We start from the raw sequence: 16,283 nt of genomic DNA on the forward strand, positions 1-16,283 counted from the left end.
CACGTAAAAGCTTAAAAACTCATGAAAGTGGTCCTCATGTGTGAAGATTATCCTACTGAACACTGGTTCGCGTTTGATTAAGCTTGCGTTGCCCAGAGACCTTATTAGAAGCATCGCGCCAAAAACCCATTCAAAAATCCCATAGGCGGAAACAGTGAAGAACCAGGAGTGTTAGCATCGATGATTTCCGGACTCGTTCCTGGGGCTCTCTATGGACTGAAACATCCGTTGTCTGCTGCACAGGTTTGAGGATATTAAATCATATGAAAAGACATTTGGAGTGCTGGCTTCTCCCTTCTCTGAACTATTTGCCTGCCCTGCACCCAGTGAGTTTTGAATCGATTTTGAGTGTGTTCGCAACCTGTGTTTTTCAATTGCTCTCTATGGTATCACATTATAGACATCCAAAATCCCTCCCCTTCCGGTCAGGGCCTACAGTACACGCACCAGGGTCTGATAAGAATAAGATAAGATAAGAATGGTAGTGAATGGTGACAATCATTTTTTTTATCCTGTTTGAATTGTGACATGAGGTACACATGATATTTGTCAATTTAAAAGATAATTTTGCAAGTCAGGAAAGTCGCAGTTTGTTGTAAAACTATAAGTTATAAATCAGAAAGACTACAAACACAAATAAGTGACGTCTCTGCTAGGCCATGTGGGTGTTGATTGTGATGTACTGTAGTATATTGTGCAAGACGAGCGGTTTCATACAAAACTAAACATTACATTTCAGTTTTATGACAAACTGCAGCTTTTTTGACAAGCAAATATTTTAAATTGAGGAAAAATCACGTTTACTTCATGGCACAATTCAAATGGGATCAGAAAAGTATCTCTCGGCTGTTCACCGCCATTCTTTTTTCTTTTCCTACGGTGGTGTGTGTGCTGAAGCAGGAAGTAGGCGGTGACTTTAGCTCTCTATTGGTCAAACAATCACATGTCATGGCCACACTTAAATGTGTCCTTAGTTGTCACCCCTCTGCCACCCCTTTTCACATTGTGGAGACACCACCGCCTCCTATACTGTAAAAAGTGACATCATTTGTTATCATTGAGTGGGATAAGTAGCCTAATTGTCAGATGTTGGATGGATATCTTATTTTGGTAACTCTTCTGTTAGATTCAAGTTTAATACTTTATTGCTATCTCAAGATGGTTTGTTTGGGATTTGTTTTGGCAAGTTCACTTAAAACAGGCAGAGGGAGACAAAGAATTATTAACGTTAGGGGAGAAGTGATTTAAATTTCACCGTCTTGATCCATTTAGAGGAAACGAACGTTCTCTGCCCCTGGAAGTTTGTAGGCTAAATTCGTCATCCTGTTTTGGAGAAGTTACAGTATTGGGCGGTGGGTTGGCGTTGTTAGTATACAGATCCTCTCATATCATTGGCTTTTCTTTTTCTTTTTTTTAGGACACCTTCCTTTTTTGGGTTCACTCTGGGACAGAAGACTGGAGATAACATGCCCCCTATATCTGCTCAGCAGATTGGACTGTGTGTGTGTGTGTGTGTGTGTGTGTGTGTGTGTGTGTGTGTGTGTGTGTGTGTGTGTGTGTGTGTGTGTGTGTGTGTGTGTGTGTGTGTGTGTGTGTGTGTGTGTGTGTGTGTGTGTGTGTGTGTGTGTGTGTGTGTGTACACGTGCGTGTCCGTCTCAGATAGGAAGTTTAATTCAACTAATCCTAGATATGCGGTTGGAAGTATACCCCAAAATCCAATATATCTTGTAAATAGACTTTCGTCCCTGGTTATACAATCCTTCACAGGTATGTGGATGGGTTTCTGTCCTCAAAGGCTGTTTTGTTCTACGTTTGGAAGGCAAACGGGTTCTCTTGGACTTTTAAATTGTTTTTGGTTTTAATCTCTAAATACCATCACAGAAAATTTATTTTGCAATTTCTATAGAGGCAAATAAATATATGAATGGTTAAATTGAAGAGTTCAAAATTCTATCAGTCCGTTTTGAATTTGAATTTCCATCATTAAATGCATGTAAAATACAGAAGCTCAAGCCTGGAAGAATGTTATAAATTTGTCAAAAAGGACTTGTCGTCATGTGTATTAATTGCTTTATAAGAGGAAGTGTGATTTTTTTTTTACAAACAGTGGTTATTTCATTTGTATATAAACTGTATAAATTAGAGGTTGTATTTATCAGCAGTAGACTGCTGTGTAGGATTATGTCTAATGCTTATCAGTAGATGGCACTATATGCTCAGAGTAAAATGCTTGACAGAATATGCCTCATCCAAAATATACATTTTTAGTTTCTATGTCTTATGTTTGTAATGAGTTCCAGCTATGGAAACAATGTTAGAAAAACAGCTTTAAACATATGAGGGAAGAAGAAAAAAGAAAACGAAACTTGAGACAAATGAAGGTTATAATCCTAGTGTGGTGTGTCGCCTTGGATGGAGTACTACCAGTAGGTGGCAGCAAACCACCACAATTGCCAGATGTATATTGTCTCTTTTCGCTCCCATCCTCATCACTTCCAAGATGCTGTTTCCTCCTACAGTATTTAAGTATTATTCATGATCGAATAGCTTATTTAATAGCAATTAAGATTAGTAAAATAATAATAATAGGCTAATAAAAAAACAGGCTTGTCTTTCCCTCTGCTATTTTCAAATGGAACAATGCAAAACATATGTGATTTATGTATATGAGTTTATATTTGGCTATTAGGCTACATTTCTTCCTCTTAAGATCGTTTATTACGTTTTGGGCATATGGCAGTGGTGTAGTGGAATAGGTTAATTCCTGTAGGCTATTTCTACCGAAATGCATGTGAAGAAACATTTCTCAACAGCATCCTTTGAGGAAATATTATACAATAATAATGCAAGGTGTTGAATATTTTGTTTTTTTAGAGACTACAGTAGAAATGATAGGCCTACAACTTAATAACGCATCTCAAATTCATATTGACAGATGGAGTTATTATAGCCTACCCAGACTGATTGTTTTCCCAATTTAAAAAGAAAATTGGCTACAAAAGGCTTGTTCATGCATAAACTATTTATTTGTCAGAATCAATCGTATTACAATACACAATTAATAACAAAATCTACACATTAAAAGAATGGGACAAGATAAACCCTTCACGGTTTCATACATTTTTAAAACTTGCAACCCCCCCTCTCCTGTTAAGGCAGTCATGCAGGATAAATCGACTGGTCATTCAGTTCTCGACCGTCAACCTATTCGGTTAAAAAAAAAGTTGATTAGCCTATATTTTGCATTTGTTTTAGACTGTTGAATGAATGGCTGCGGATTTACTGTTAAATAGCCAAATAGACACATTAAACATATAGAAGAGAGGCATTCCTCCACAGTTAAACTCGTAGTGGATTTTGCCTGATATCTTGCTTGCTATAATAAACCAATTATTTTATTTTGTTTTATCACATGATAGCCTATACTTTCGGTGTAAACTTTAAGGTCTTCACATATATGAAATTGATTCTTCTATTAAAATAATATTAATTGCTATATTTAGATGACATGGGTCATCAATTCATGCACATACTGTATTTAAACCTCGACAGGTCAGTAGCCATGTCTAATTTCCTTTGAAAACTGGTAAATTTAGGCTATAGGCAAACATGCGTAATTATGTAAAATGTAAATATGTAGGCCTATAGCCTATCAGAAATGCCAGATCCAGATATTGTTTGCTATAAGTTGAAGCTCTTTTTCCTCCTAAGAGGCGATGATGTCGAAACAATTAATCTGCAGCCACAAATTTTATTTCAATTTCCTACCAGTGTAATTCCTCTGTCCTAATTTCCAACAGTCCCAGAAGGCGATTTCCCTTATAGAACTATGTATAAGGCTCCTGCTATAATACATTTTAAATAATACTGCAATCTACAAACATAATAGCAAAACCACAAGTCCCTAGCCTAGATATCTCATATCGATACTGTTGCAGATAAACCGTGCCATAAACTACTGTATAGCCTGCTGATAAGATTACTGAACTCGGGCAAACTAACGTTAGGCTAATCCCTCTTGGAATATTATAGGAATGTATTATAGTGATTCCCCCAGATAGCACTTGCGGAATCATCTACAATAAGGCGAGTGTATAAAATCTAGATCTAGGCGCTGGAAAAGACCTATAGCCTACACAACTGACAACTCTTTAAAAAAATGTTTGCTTATCTAGCGGTTGGAGGGACAGTCCCGTAAGCCGAAAGGTTACAGGTTCGAAGGTTACAGGTTCAATCCCCATCCATAGCCATAGCCTACTGTGTATCTGTCGAATCGTCCAACCCTCGGATAATAATAATAGCCAAAGTAAAAATGGAAAATGCTTCCAAAAGGGGGGAAAGAAACTTTTTAAATACTTTTTTTGTTTTCTGTTTACATAGCAGGTGGACCTGACGTCACACGGGGTCGCAGTACGCCCAAAAATAACAACACACCTCCGCGCACAAGCAAGTGCCTCCCCTGGGGGGGTTTCTAGTCCCAAACAGACTTGCTTGCTGGGATCACAGACTGTATGGGATACAGGCTTGATGTGTGTTTGAATCGTAACGCAAAAAAACAAGCCGCTTCTTCTTCGCATTGCGCGTCATTCAAACAGGACTCAGTTTCCTCATGTTGCATTAGTAATAACAGGGAGACAGCAGGGAGAGTGTGTATGTGTGTATGTGTGTCTCCCACAGCAGCGCGTGCAGCGGAGGAATATTCCAGCTTTTTTTTTATTTACTCAGCAGCTTGTTGTTCGTTTTCTCTGCGTTATGGTGAACTTGGACAGTCACGTGTGAAGATCTCTGCAAGTAAAGAGGACCACGACTTCTCACCTGGCGACTTTACAACAGGGAAATAATAGCTACCTGACGTTTTTCTCTCTGGTAAGTTTTTTTCCTCCCTCCACTCCAAGTGTTTATTTCTTTCCACCCTCGCTGAGTTTGACTTCTCTGTCCACTGCGAGTTGTATTAGGAAGTGGACCTGCCGCAAGTGTGTCCCGTGTTTTATACATCGCTTTGCAGATTGGCATGGAACATCATTATTTACAAGTAGAATAATGGCGTTTGTGCGCGTTTTAAATACGAGGCAGCTGTTGGATGTTTCACCTATACAGACAGCACCACCGGGTCTTTTCTGTTAGGACCCTCAAACCGCTGTCCACACTGTGCCTTGTCTGAATGCCGACCGCTGACTTTTGGAAAGATTGTTGTCATATCTGCGTATTGTTTTCACATTTCCTAGAATAAAGTGAGGTTGCTTGCAGAGCGCATGTGACCAGACATTTTACATTTGCCACCAAGGGCTAAATGGTACATAAATGAGAACTATTTTTAAAATACTGCCTGTTCAAATAACCTGAACTTAGTCTATAATTCAGGTAATAATCACTTTGAATGGTTAGATTTGTATTTGATATACCAATGTGCCTATAGCCTATGGTTTAAGTACTAAGTAATCTACATAATAATGTCAAATTGTATGCATAATAATTATAGAATATAAAAAAAAATATTGGTATGTCAATATAGATATGTTTACAATAATTTATTTGCTATTGCTATGTTGCAGTAATTAGGCTACAAGAAACAACATAAAGAAACAGTTAATATAATTTATGTATAAGTTGTCAGATATTGTAGTTTATTATACAGTTGCCTATATGACAGTTTTCAAAAAGCAGTGTTAAGAATTACTGCAGTCTTTTTTCCACCATACAATGTTGTAGAAGGTGTTACCACTTGTGCCACACATACTTTTTCAGCTATTGCATATAGTAAAAGTTACAGTAAAAGGCACATTTCTTTTCTATCAATGCTGATATTTCCTAAACACCAGCAGCACAAATTCCTACGCGCAGGCCCAAAACACTATTAAAGCAGCTACGATCCAGCTTTGAATACTTCTATTTCCTCTTCAGTTAGCAGCATGATCATTTGTCTGGGATTATCAGTGGTCAACACCTTACCGTGCTTTCTTGCTCCGTTTTTATATTCCATTATTTTTGCCTTGTCCAGAAACAAACTGATGTTGTAGCAGCCTATCAAATTTTCAATAGACGTGTACTTTAAATAATTAAACCCTAAACCCCCAGATATAAACGCTTCACCCCTGTTCTTCTACATCACTCTGTGTCTTCATGCCAGTGTTCTCCTGCAATCGCTACGGCCCAAAAATCAATAGATGTAACTTTTTCTTTTTTTTTTTAAAGAAAGGCTAACAAGGTAGTGGGAGCTGCTGAACTCTCCGGGCCTGTCCTCTGATCCTGGATTAGCAGTGGCGACCCTCTTTGTTGCAGCTGCAGGGTGCACAGGTGTTCCCTCCTCAGTGATGCAGGTGTGGGCCAGTTCCCCCCTCACTCAGCAGCTCTCACTCTTCAAAGGCCAGGCCGCGATACAGGCCCCTCGTGAAATAATGTGTCAGCGGCGCTGCACAATCAGTCCCTTTGTCCAGGAACCCCCTGTAATCATTTCTTCAAGCATATTTTAAAACAGTCAGTGGACTCTTGTTTACTTGTTGTTTTACGTGTCATGGCGGTTTGTGCGGTCAGTAGAAAAGTGATGCTACTCCCCCCCCCCCCCCCCCCCACACACACACACCTGCCAAGGCAATGGGAGAGATGGGGGGTGGGGGGGGCTAATGGCAGCTGACCGTTGTTGGGAGCACTGCACTTATTATCCTGACTCTCTCCACTCTGCGTCCGTTTTTTGATTGCTGCATTCATCATCGGGCGGTCGTGCTCTACATTATGGTAATAGGAAAATGAATGTCCTCCACAGGATTAATATGTATACCCTGTCATACGTTTCAATCATTTATCAAAATTAAGATTCAGCTTTCAGCTCAGTGGTCACATGTTGATGCATGATTTTATCTTCGATATGAAAATTGTTGCCACCAACTGACTTGAAGAAGTGGGAAACGTGTTGCAATGTGTTAGTCTTCTGAAAACTAGGTGTCCATTTGCTCTGGTTGGATCTATGACAGTGTCGACAAGGTGCAAATTGAGAATAGGTGGATTTGATCCATATCTAATCAGGTCTATTCTGGGAGTTAGACTCTGTCTTATGCAATGAAACAAATAGGTCAGCTCTTGCTCACTTTTGGATTAGCTTTTGAATTGCACCATCACCCATCCCCCAACACCTCTGTAATGAAACAGACTGCTTGCTCAAGACCTTGAGGTGTTGCTATGTTTGGTGGGGAAATGGGCAAAAAAATTAATCGAGGGAGTGGTGCACCAGCTTCACTTTTCTAAACATCCCACTGAGCCCATCTACGTGAGCTACACAGTCTGTGTTTTTATATATAGCTAAACATCCCACTGAGCCCATCTACGTGAGCTACACAGTCTGTGTTTTTATATATAGCTAAACATCCCACTGAGCCCATTTACGTGAGCTACACAGTCTGTGTTTTTATATATAGCTAAACATCCCACTGAGCCCATCTACGTGAGCTACACAGTCTGTGTTTTTATATATAGCTAAACATCCCACTGAGCCCATCTACGTAAGTTACGCAGTCGGTGTTTTCATATATAGCTAAACATCCCACTGAGCCCATCTACGTAAGCTACACAGTCTGTGTTTTCATATATAGCTAAACATCCCACTGAGCCCATCTACGTAAGCTACACAGTCTGTGTTTTTATATATAGCTAAACATCCCACTGAGCCCATCTACGTAAGCTACACAGTCTGTGTTTTCATACATAGCTAAACATCCCACTGAGCCCATCTACGTAAGCTACACAGTCTGTGTTTTCATATATAGCTAAACATCCCACTGAGCCCATCTACGTAAGCTACACAGTCTGTGTTTTCATATATAGCTAAACATCCCACTGAGCCCATCTACGTAAGCTACACAGTCTGTGTTTTTATATATAGCTAAACATCCCACTGAGCCCATCTACGTAAGCTATGCAGTCTGTGTTTTCATATATAGCTAAACATCCCACTGAGCCCATCTACGTAAGCTACACAGTCTGTTTTCATATATAGCTAAACATCCCACTGAGCCCATCTACGTAAGCTACACAGTCTGTGTTTTCATATATAGCTAAACATCCCACTGAGCCCATTTACGTAAGCTACACAGTCTGTTTTAATATATAGCTAAACATCCCACTGAGCCCATCTACGTAAGCTACACAGTCTGTGTTTTCATATATAGCTAAACATCCCACTGAGCCCATCTACGTAAGCTACACAGTCTGTGTTTTCATATATAGCTAAACATCCCACTGAGCCCATCTACGTAAGCTACACAGTCTGTGTTTTCATATATAGCTAAACATCCCACTGAGCCCATCTACGTAAGCTACACAGTCTGTGTTTTCATATATAGCTAAACATCCCACTGAGCCCATCTACGTAAGCTACACAGTCTGTGTTTTTATATATAGCTAAACATCCCACTGAGCCCATCTACGTAAGCTACACAGTCTGTGTTTTCATATATAGCTAAACATCCCACTGAGCCCATCTACGTAAGCTACACAGTCTGTGTTTTCATATATAGCTAAACATCCCACTGAGCCCATCTACGTAAGCTACACAGTCTGTGTTTTCATATATAGCTAAACATCCCACTGAGCCCATCTACGTAAGCTACACAGTCTGTGTTTTCATATATAGCTAAACATCCCACTGAGCCCATCTACGTAAGCTACACAGTCTGTGTTTTTATATATAGCTAAACATCCCACTGAGCCCATCTACGTAAGCTACACAGTCTGTTTTCATATATAGCTAAACATCCCACTGAGCCCATCTACGTAAGCTATGCAGTCTGTGTTTTCATATATAGCTAAACATCCCACTGAGCCCATCTACGTAAGCTACACAGTCTGTGTTTTCATATATAGCTAAACATCCCACTGAGCCCATCTACGTAAGCTATGCAGTCTGTGTTTTCATATATAGCTAAACATCCCACTGAGCCCATCTACGTAAGCTATGCAGTCTGTGTTTTCATATATAGCTAAACATCCCACTGAGCCCATCTACGTAAGCTACACAGTCTGTGTTTTCATATATAGCTAAACATCCCACTGAGCCCATCTACGTAAGCTACACAGTCTGTGTTTTCATATATAGCTAAACATCCCACTGAGCCCATCTACGTAAGCTACACAGTCTGTGTATATACAGTATAGCTAAGTTGACCCTGTCACTAAGCTTAAAGGCAATTAAACGGGAAAGCGTTCTGTTTTTATCCCTGTGTTAACTTCATACAAATGTTTCCATGACAACCTCCATGCAAGTTAAAGCAACCAGAAGTGATCAAGTCTTTTTTTTCCTCCTCCCCTTCTCTCTCTCTCCCTCCCTGCCTCCCCCCTCGGTTCCCTCCCCCCCAGTAAGAATGGAATTTGTGTTGACAGTTTTGGCCTTTAATGGCACTTTTGTGCCGGGGAAAAGTATTTGTTTACCAGGATCATATGCTGCAAGCTGTCAGCCTGAGAGAGATTGACTTCTTCAGATAAAAGAGTGTATTACATGCTTAAGAGGCCCCCCTTTTGCACTGTAATTATCCACATCACAGTAATGGTGTTTTGTGTGGGTCTGAGACAGCTCAGACTTTTTTACTTACGCTCTGGGTCACTTCTTAAGACGGACGGACCCGGCGTTGTTGTGAGCGAGAAACGCAGAGAGTGTGACTGTTTGGCCGGAGAAAGCTGTGCAGGGTGGGGTCAGGGGATTGGGATTAGAAAGGAGATTGCAGACTGCCCACATACTGTATAGGGCTGAGTTAAGAGCTGGCTGAGAAAACACCCAAAACTATAATCCTGTCACTTTTTCATACTGGCCATTTCTTTCATCTCGTCTCAATGATGTGCATCATTTTCCTCTGTTGATGTTTTGAGTGGATTGATAGCCTTTCTGTTTGCTTGGCTAAGTTGGAAAAATATCTTGTGTTTATGTATTTATTTAGACCAAAACAAGTAGATGTCAAAACATCCTTGAGAAGATTGTTTTCCAAATATTCTGTGTCTAACGTCACCCTCAGCCTCCGAGGATTGTTGAGCCACAAACAAATGACACAACTCCCAAATCAGCCAATGTCTAAGTTTGTCTGGTGTGTCACCTCACCCTGTGCCAGATTCTCAAACGGACGCATCGACAAACTCATAAAACAAACGTTGGGTTTGTGGTCACAATATTGTTTTATCAAAACTATGTAAAACATTTCATGCTTTTTCATAGAGTTGAGAGTTGACTTCTTGGCACCATAGTCTCGACCATGAAAATGCCATAAACTTGGCCTATGACACCAGCTGACCTGTCAACCTGTTTAATCCAGTAAACTATGTCATTCCTCTTTTGGATCAGATTATTCCACGACAGCATCTTTTCTTCGCCGTTAGTCATTTTTTATTCATTCTTGTCCAACTAACAATCGCCGTGTTTACTTGCTGGTCAGTGCGGTTTGAAGGCCTGGCAGCTTTTATTCAAGTCACAGAATGTGTTGGGTTTGGGGTCTTGCCCTGAATGAAAGACAGAAGGTCACTCCCATGTGAAAGACAAGGTCGCCGTCGCTCAATCTGCATTCAGCCATCAGCCTGTCAACAGCTCCTGTAAACAGTCAGGCCAAGCTCATGTGAGACAGCACTGAGGCAAGCAGTGGATTGCTGCTAGCACAGCCATTGTGTTGAGCACACATTATGACAGGATCTTCCCCATGAAGGCATGGTTATGACAGGGTCTTCCCCATGAAGGCATGGTTATGACAGGGTCTTCCCCATGAAGGCATGGTTATGACAGGGTCTTCCCCATGAAGGCATGGTTATAACAGGGTCCTCCCCATGAAGGCATGGTTATGACAGGGTCTTCCCCATGAAGGCATGGTTATGACAGGGTCTTCCCCATGAAGGCATGGTTATGACAGGGTCTTCCCCATGAAGGCATGGTTATGACAGGGTCTTCCCCACGAAGGCATGGTTATGACAGGGTCTTCCCCATGAAGGCATGGTTATAACAGGGTCTTCCCCATGAAGGCATGGTTATGACAGGGTCTTCCCCATGAAGGCATGGTTATGACAGGGTCTTCCCCACGAAGGCATGGTTATGACAGGGTCTTCCCCATGAAGGCATGGTTATAACAGGGTCTTCCCCATGAAGGCATGGTTATGACAGGGTCTTCCCCATGAAGGCATGGTTATGACAGGGTCTTCCCCATGAAGGCATGTTTATGACAGGGTCTTCCCCATGAAGGCATGGTTATGACAGGGTCTTCCCCATGAAGGCATGGTTATAACAGGGTCTTCCCCATGAAGGCATGGTTATGACAGGGTCTTCCCCATGAAGGCATGGTTATGACAGGGTCTTCCCCATGAAGGCATGGTTATGACAGGGTCTTCCCCATGAAGGCATGGTTATGACAGGGTCTTCCCCATGAAGGCATGGTTATGACAGGGTCTTCCCCATGAAGGCATGGTTATGACAGGGTCTTCCCCATGAAGGCATGGTTATGACAGGGTCTTCCCCATGAAGGCATGGTTATGACAGGGTCTTCCCCATGAAGGCATGGTTATGACAGGGTCTTCCCCATGAAGGCATGGTTATGACAGGGGCTTATTCCACCCCCAATCGATATTGAAATATAACTCTCTAATTGATGATATATGGCCTAGTTGGCTAGTGAATTAATTGGTTCTATAGCAGCGAGGCTTCAGCTAGAGGAGTTGGCTAGTGAATGAATTGGTTCTATAGCAGCGGGGCTTCAGCTAGAGAAGTTGGCTAGTGAATGAATTGGTTCTATAGCAGCGAGGCTTCAGCTAGAGAAGTTGGCTAGTGAATTAATTGGATCTATAGCAGCGGGGCTTCAGCTAGAGGAGTTGGCTAGTGAATGAATTGGTTCTATAGCAGCGAGGCTTCAGCTAGAGAAGTTGGCTAGTGAATGAATTGGTTCTATAGCAGCGGGGCTTCGGCTAGAGAAGTTGGCTAGTGAATGAATTGGTTCTATAGCAGCGAGGCTTCAGCTAGAGAAGTTGGCTAGTGAATTAATTGGTTCTATAGCAGCGGGGCTTCGGCTAGAGAAGTTGGCTAGTGAATGAATTGGTTCTATAGCAGCGAGGCTTCAGCTAGAGAAGTTGGCTAGTGAATTAATTGGATCTATAGCAGCGGGGCTTCAGCTAGAGGAGTTGGCTAGTGAATGAATTGGTTCTATAGCAGCGAGGCTTCAGCTAGAGAAGTTGGCTAGTGAATGAATTGGTTCTATAGCAGCGGGGCTTCGGCTAGAGGAGTTGGCTAGTGAATGAATTGGTTCTATAGCAGCGGGGCTTCGGCTAGAGAAGTTGGCTAGTGAATGAATTGGTTCTATAGCAGCGGGGCTTCGGCTAGAGAAGTTGGCTAGTGAATGAATTGGTTCTATAGCAGCAAGGCTTCGGCTAGAGAAGTTGGCTAGTGAATGAATTGGTTCTATAGCAGCGGGGCTTCGGCTAGAGGAAACATGGGCGTATTGATCGCTTGTGTGCTGGTCTGTTCAACAGGAGGGACGCAAACAAACAGTGACCCTGCCTTCACATGTCTCTGAGGAGCTTTGGTCCTTACCCAGAGACAGAGAGAGACAGATTGTTTTATTCAAACATGTTGTGAGAGAGAGGAGAAAAACACACAGTGGATTTGTGACGGTAATGTTACGTGACAGGCACATTAGGCTGCCCAAAGAGCATCCAGCTCGGGGCTGAGGGCATCTGGTGCCGCCTTCTGCCGGCGCAGCTCTACAACAAGTTCCAACGCTCGCGCAGGGTCACCACTGTCTCAGGTCTGCTCCTTCTGTCTCACTCTCTCACTGTTTCAGGTCTGCTCCTTCTGTCTCACTCTCTCACTGTCTCAGGTCTGCTCCTTCTGTCTCACTCTCTCACTGTCTCAGGTCTGCTCCTTCTGTCTCACTCTCTCACTGTCTCAGGTCTGCTCCTTCTGTCTCACTCTCTCACTGTCTCAGGTCTGCTCCTTCTGCCTCACTCTCTCACTGTCTCAGGTCTGCTCCTTCTGCCTCACTCTCTCACTGTCTCAGGTCTGCTCCTTCTGTCTCACTCTCTCACTGTCTCAGGTCTGCTCCTTCTGTCTCACTCTCTCACTGTCTCAGGTCTGCTCCTTCTGTCTCACTCGTCTCTATGAAAACACCAGGACAACATGGAAGTGGGGGGTTGGGTGGTGGGGGGGGTTGTACAGTAGCTGTGTCTTTCACTATTGGACAACAGGATTTTTTTCCATGCCAGCCCTTTGGGTCAGGGCATAATCTCGCCATAATGTGGAGCGGAGACATTTGACGTTTTCCGAAATGCATTTTTGTTTTCAGTTTGGGTTGTTTCACAGCCACGCTGTGGTTTTTTCGCACGTGACAGATATACATTTGCACAAAATATCGCTGTTATAAGCAAGCAAAGTGAATTTATCCTCATGTTTTTTTTTCCATCATCTGAGCACCCAGCGTGTGCTGTTGGATGGCAGTCCCCGATCCTTTTCTAAACAATGGCCACGTTTCCAGCACACTGGCTGTGGTAACTTGTCTCTGCTGTGATGTGTTGAGGATGAGCTGGGATGATGTTAGAACGAGGCCGGGCTCTGGGCTGAAGACAGGGGCTTGGTGGGAGGCTAATTACAGGCTACTGTGTGGCTCTCTGGATTTCCCCTGGATCACAACTAGGCCTCCCAATGCAGCTCTCTGCCAGAGGAAATGGCCACAACATATGGACGCGGCAACACAATGGTTTATTTTGATGATATTTGATGAGTGGTTTTTAATTTAGATTGTCACTTCTGGTGAGCAGCAGGGCAGATGGTGCAGACTTGAGTGCCCATCAGAGCCTAAATACCTCCAGGCAGCTGTTGGTCATAAACTTTTTTTTTTTCATGCATGTTTTTTCCCCCCCTTCCCTTCTCCATTTTCTTCAGCATTTCCTGTCTTGAACACAGCTTAGGTCAAGAGGAGTCAAACCTGTTACAACACCTGTTTCTACATATGCAAATCTGTTGTTTTGTCATTTCATTAGCCAAGGGAAAAAGACAAGGGTCCCTGGTGGTTGCAAATGCGACTGGCACCGGGCCCACTTGGCACGCTACAGCGCAGAGCCCTGCTTGAGGCGGGCTGAACGGGAGGGGAGGAGAAGAGAACTTGGGTTCCGTTAGCAAAGAGACAAGGCTATAGGATGCCTTCGCTGTTGTGAAGACTCTCAGCCTGGATAGCTGCCTAAAAATTCTGACACAGAAAGAATGGATTGAGTGAAAGTCATCCTGAAATTGAGATGGGGTGGTCATCTCTCACTATCACTATTTCTCTCTCCGAGAGTGGCAGGCAGTGAATGAAGCAGGACGTGCCCGGCAGCCAAAGACTGGCACACGCGTGTCTGGCACACGCCACACACCTCAACCCGGCCCCTCCCCTCCCCTCCCCCTCCTAACATCCCACACTCCCTCCTCCCCCATCCTCCCCTCTTCATCATCTGGTGTTCTCCCGCGGCGCTCGCCTCTTAAGCACATGTGCCAGCGCCGGGCGCGCTCTGGCTCCGGGGCTAATTGTTGGCTGGTAAACTGCATGCTTGTTGGTGGGGGTCTCCCCTTCATCCAGACACACTGCTACAAAGCGGGATGGTGGTGGTGATGATGGTGGGTGGGTGGATGCGGGGGGGGGGGGTTCAGATCATGATCTCTCCACGCAGTTTATTTGCCCCGTATAAGTCTGAAGATTGTCGGTTGTAATCCGGCCTGTGTGCTGAATGCAACAAATACACCATGAAATTAAAGGTTATTGCAGGAGCGTCATGCGAAAGTGCCGTGCGAGATTATCAACGCTGTTTGAAGAACGAGGGAGAAGGAGAAGCCAGGACAGCAGAGTACGCACTTCATTCATGTGTTTGATTGTCCAAGAAGCTCTCTCTCTCCCTCCAGGGACTGGACCGATGTCCTCTTGACCTTTTGATGTATTAATTTAACACTGCATTTAGCTTTTTCTGAAGTTGTGCACTTTTATTTTGCAGCATTGGTACTTATGACTGTACATAGCATCTAGCAAGAAACACAAGTCAAGTCATAGTTTGGATTTTTTTTTTTGGTTTGCATCTTGCTCTGTTTTCATCTCTAGTTGTCCAGTTTAGTGTCTGGTCTAGTCCACCCTAACCTGTTCTAATCTAGTGTCACTGTAGTCAATGATATTCATGATATTCCCTCAGCCTAGTGTTAGTAGTTAGACAGCTGGATGGACAGACTAGTACTAGTCCCTGTGGTGAGCTAATCTCATCTAAGAACTGAGACCTTCCTCCTCCTCCTCTTCCTCCTCCCCCTCTCTGTCCTCCTCTCTTCTCAGCCATGGCTTGGTGGGTCCGACTCTGATTTGTAGCTCTCTCTCTCTCTCTCTCTCTCTCTCTCTCTCTCTCTCTCTCTCTCTCTCTCTCTCTCTCTCTCTCTCTCTCTCTCTCTCTCTCTCTCTCTCTCTCTCTCTCTCTCTCTCTCTCTCTCTCTCCTGCACACACACACACATACACACATGGCATTAAAGCCAGGCCCCACAAGCCCCCTCTGATACGGGAGAGTTCATTAGAGATGTGCCTTTGATGGGCAGTCTTTTCATGTGACTACCGGTTTTTCAAATACCTTGATGTAGCAGCTTAAGAAGGCATTGTGCAGTAAGCCCTGCTTTTGATGCCACTTATTTAGATCTGCATAGTCAATCAAGGGGGAGTAAATAACCAGCCAGCAGATGGAAGCAAGGAGATAAGGCACCGGCGAACAATCGCATTTGTATTTTGTTATGATGTTGACAGCAGCTAAAATTCACTAATCTAGCGCCACTGATCTGCATTTCAAAGAAATCTCATTTAGCAGCGGCAAGGATAAAGTTCCTTGCATTGTGTCTTTTTTATTGCATTCTTCGCTAATTTATCTGGCCACAGATTTAACGTGCGGGGCCTCGGCGGTAGGAGCGGGCGTCCGCACGCTGCAGAGGGGGTCTTAAATACTGTGAAAGCGGTTACGTCTAGACTGTGAGCTGAGGGTAATTACACGTCTGACCATGAATAGAATGAGTTTGAAGACTCATCTTTGTTCGGGCGGGCCTGAATTGCTCGACTAACACTGATAAGGAGCATTTGGTCCCCACAGAAAATATTGCCAGCGACTTTCCATAACGCCCCTCCCCCCCCCCCCCCCCCCTCCTCTTCTCCAACGCCAAGGATGGTATTTACTTTGAAGATAAAGTTATTGTGTACAGTAATCTGACTTGTTAGCATAATGTCCTCTTTCATTGCAGGACCCTCCTTTGCGGCGATGTGGAGGTATTTGTGGTCCGGGTCTTAAA

General features: G+C 43.3%; 1 protein-coding gene across 1 annotated transcript in view; it reads left to right on the forward strand.

Annotated features, from left to right (window-relative positions):
• Positions 1 to 4,748: 4,748 nt before the first annotated feature.
• foxp2 (forkhead box P2) overlaps positions 4,749 to 16,283 on the forward strand; it is a 161,009-nt gene continuing 149,474 nt past the window's right edge. Inside the window, exon 1 of the mRNA XM_083658114.1 lies at positions 4,749 to 4,866. The gene's annotated coding sequence lies outside the window, so the exon portion shown is untranslated. The remainder of the gene's footprint in view (positions 4,867 to 16,283) is intronic.

Source organism: Poromitra crassiceps (assembly GCF_964638095.1).
Source record: "Poromitra crassiceps genome assembly, chromosome: 2".
Lineage (NCBI taxonomy): Eukaryota > Metazoa > Chordata > Actinopteri > Beryciformes > Melamphaidae > Poromitra > Poromitra crassiceps.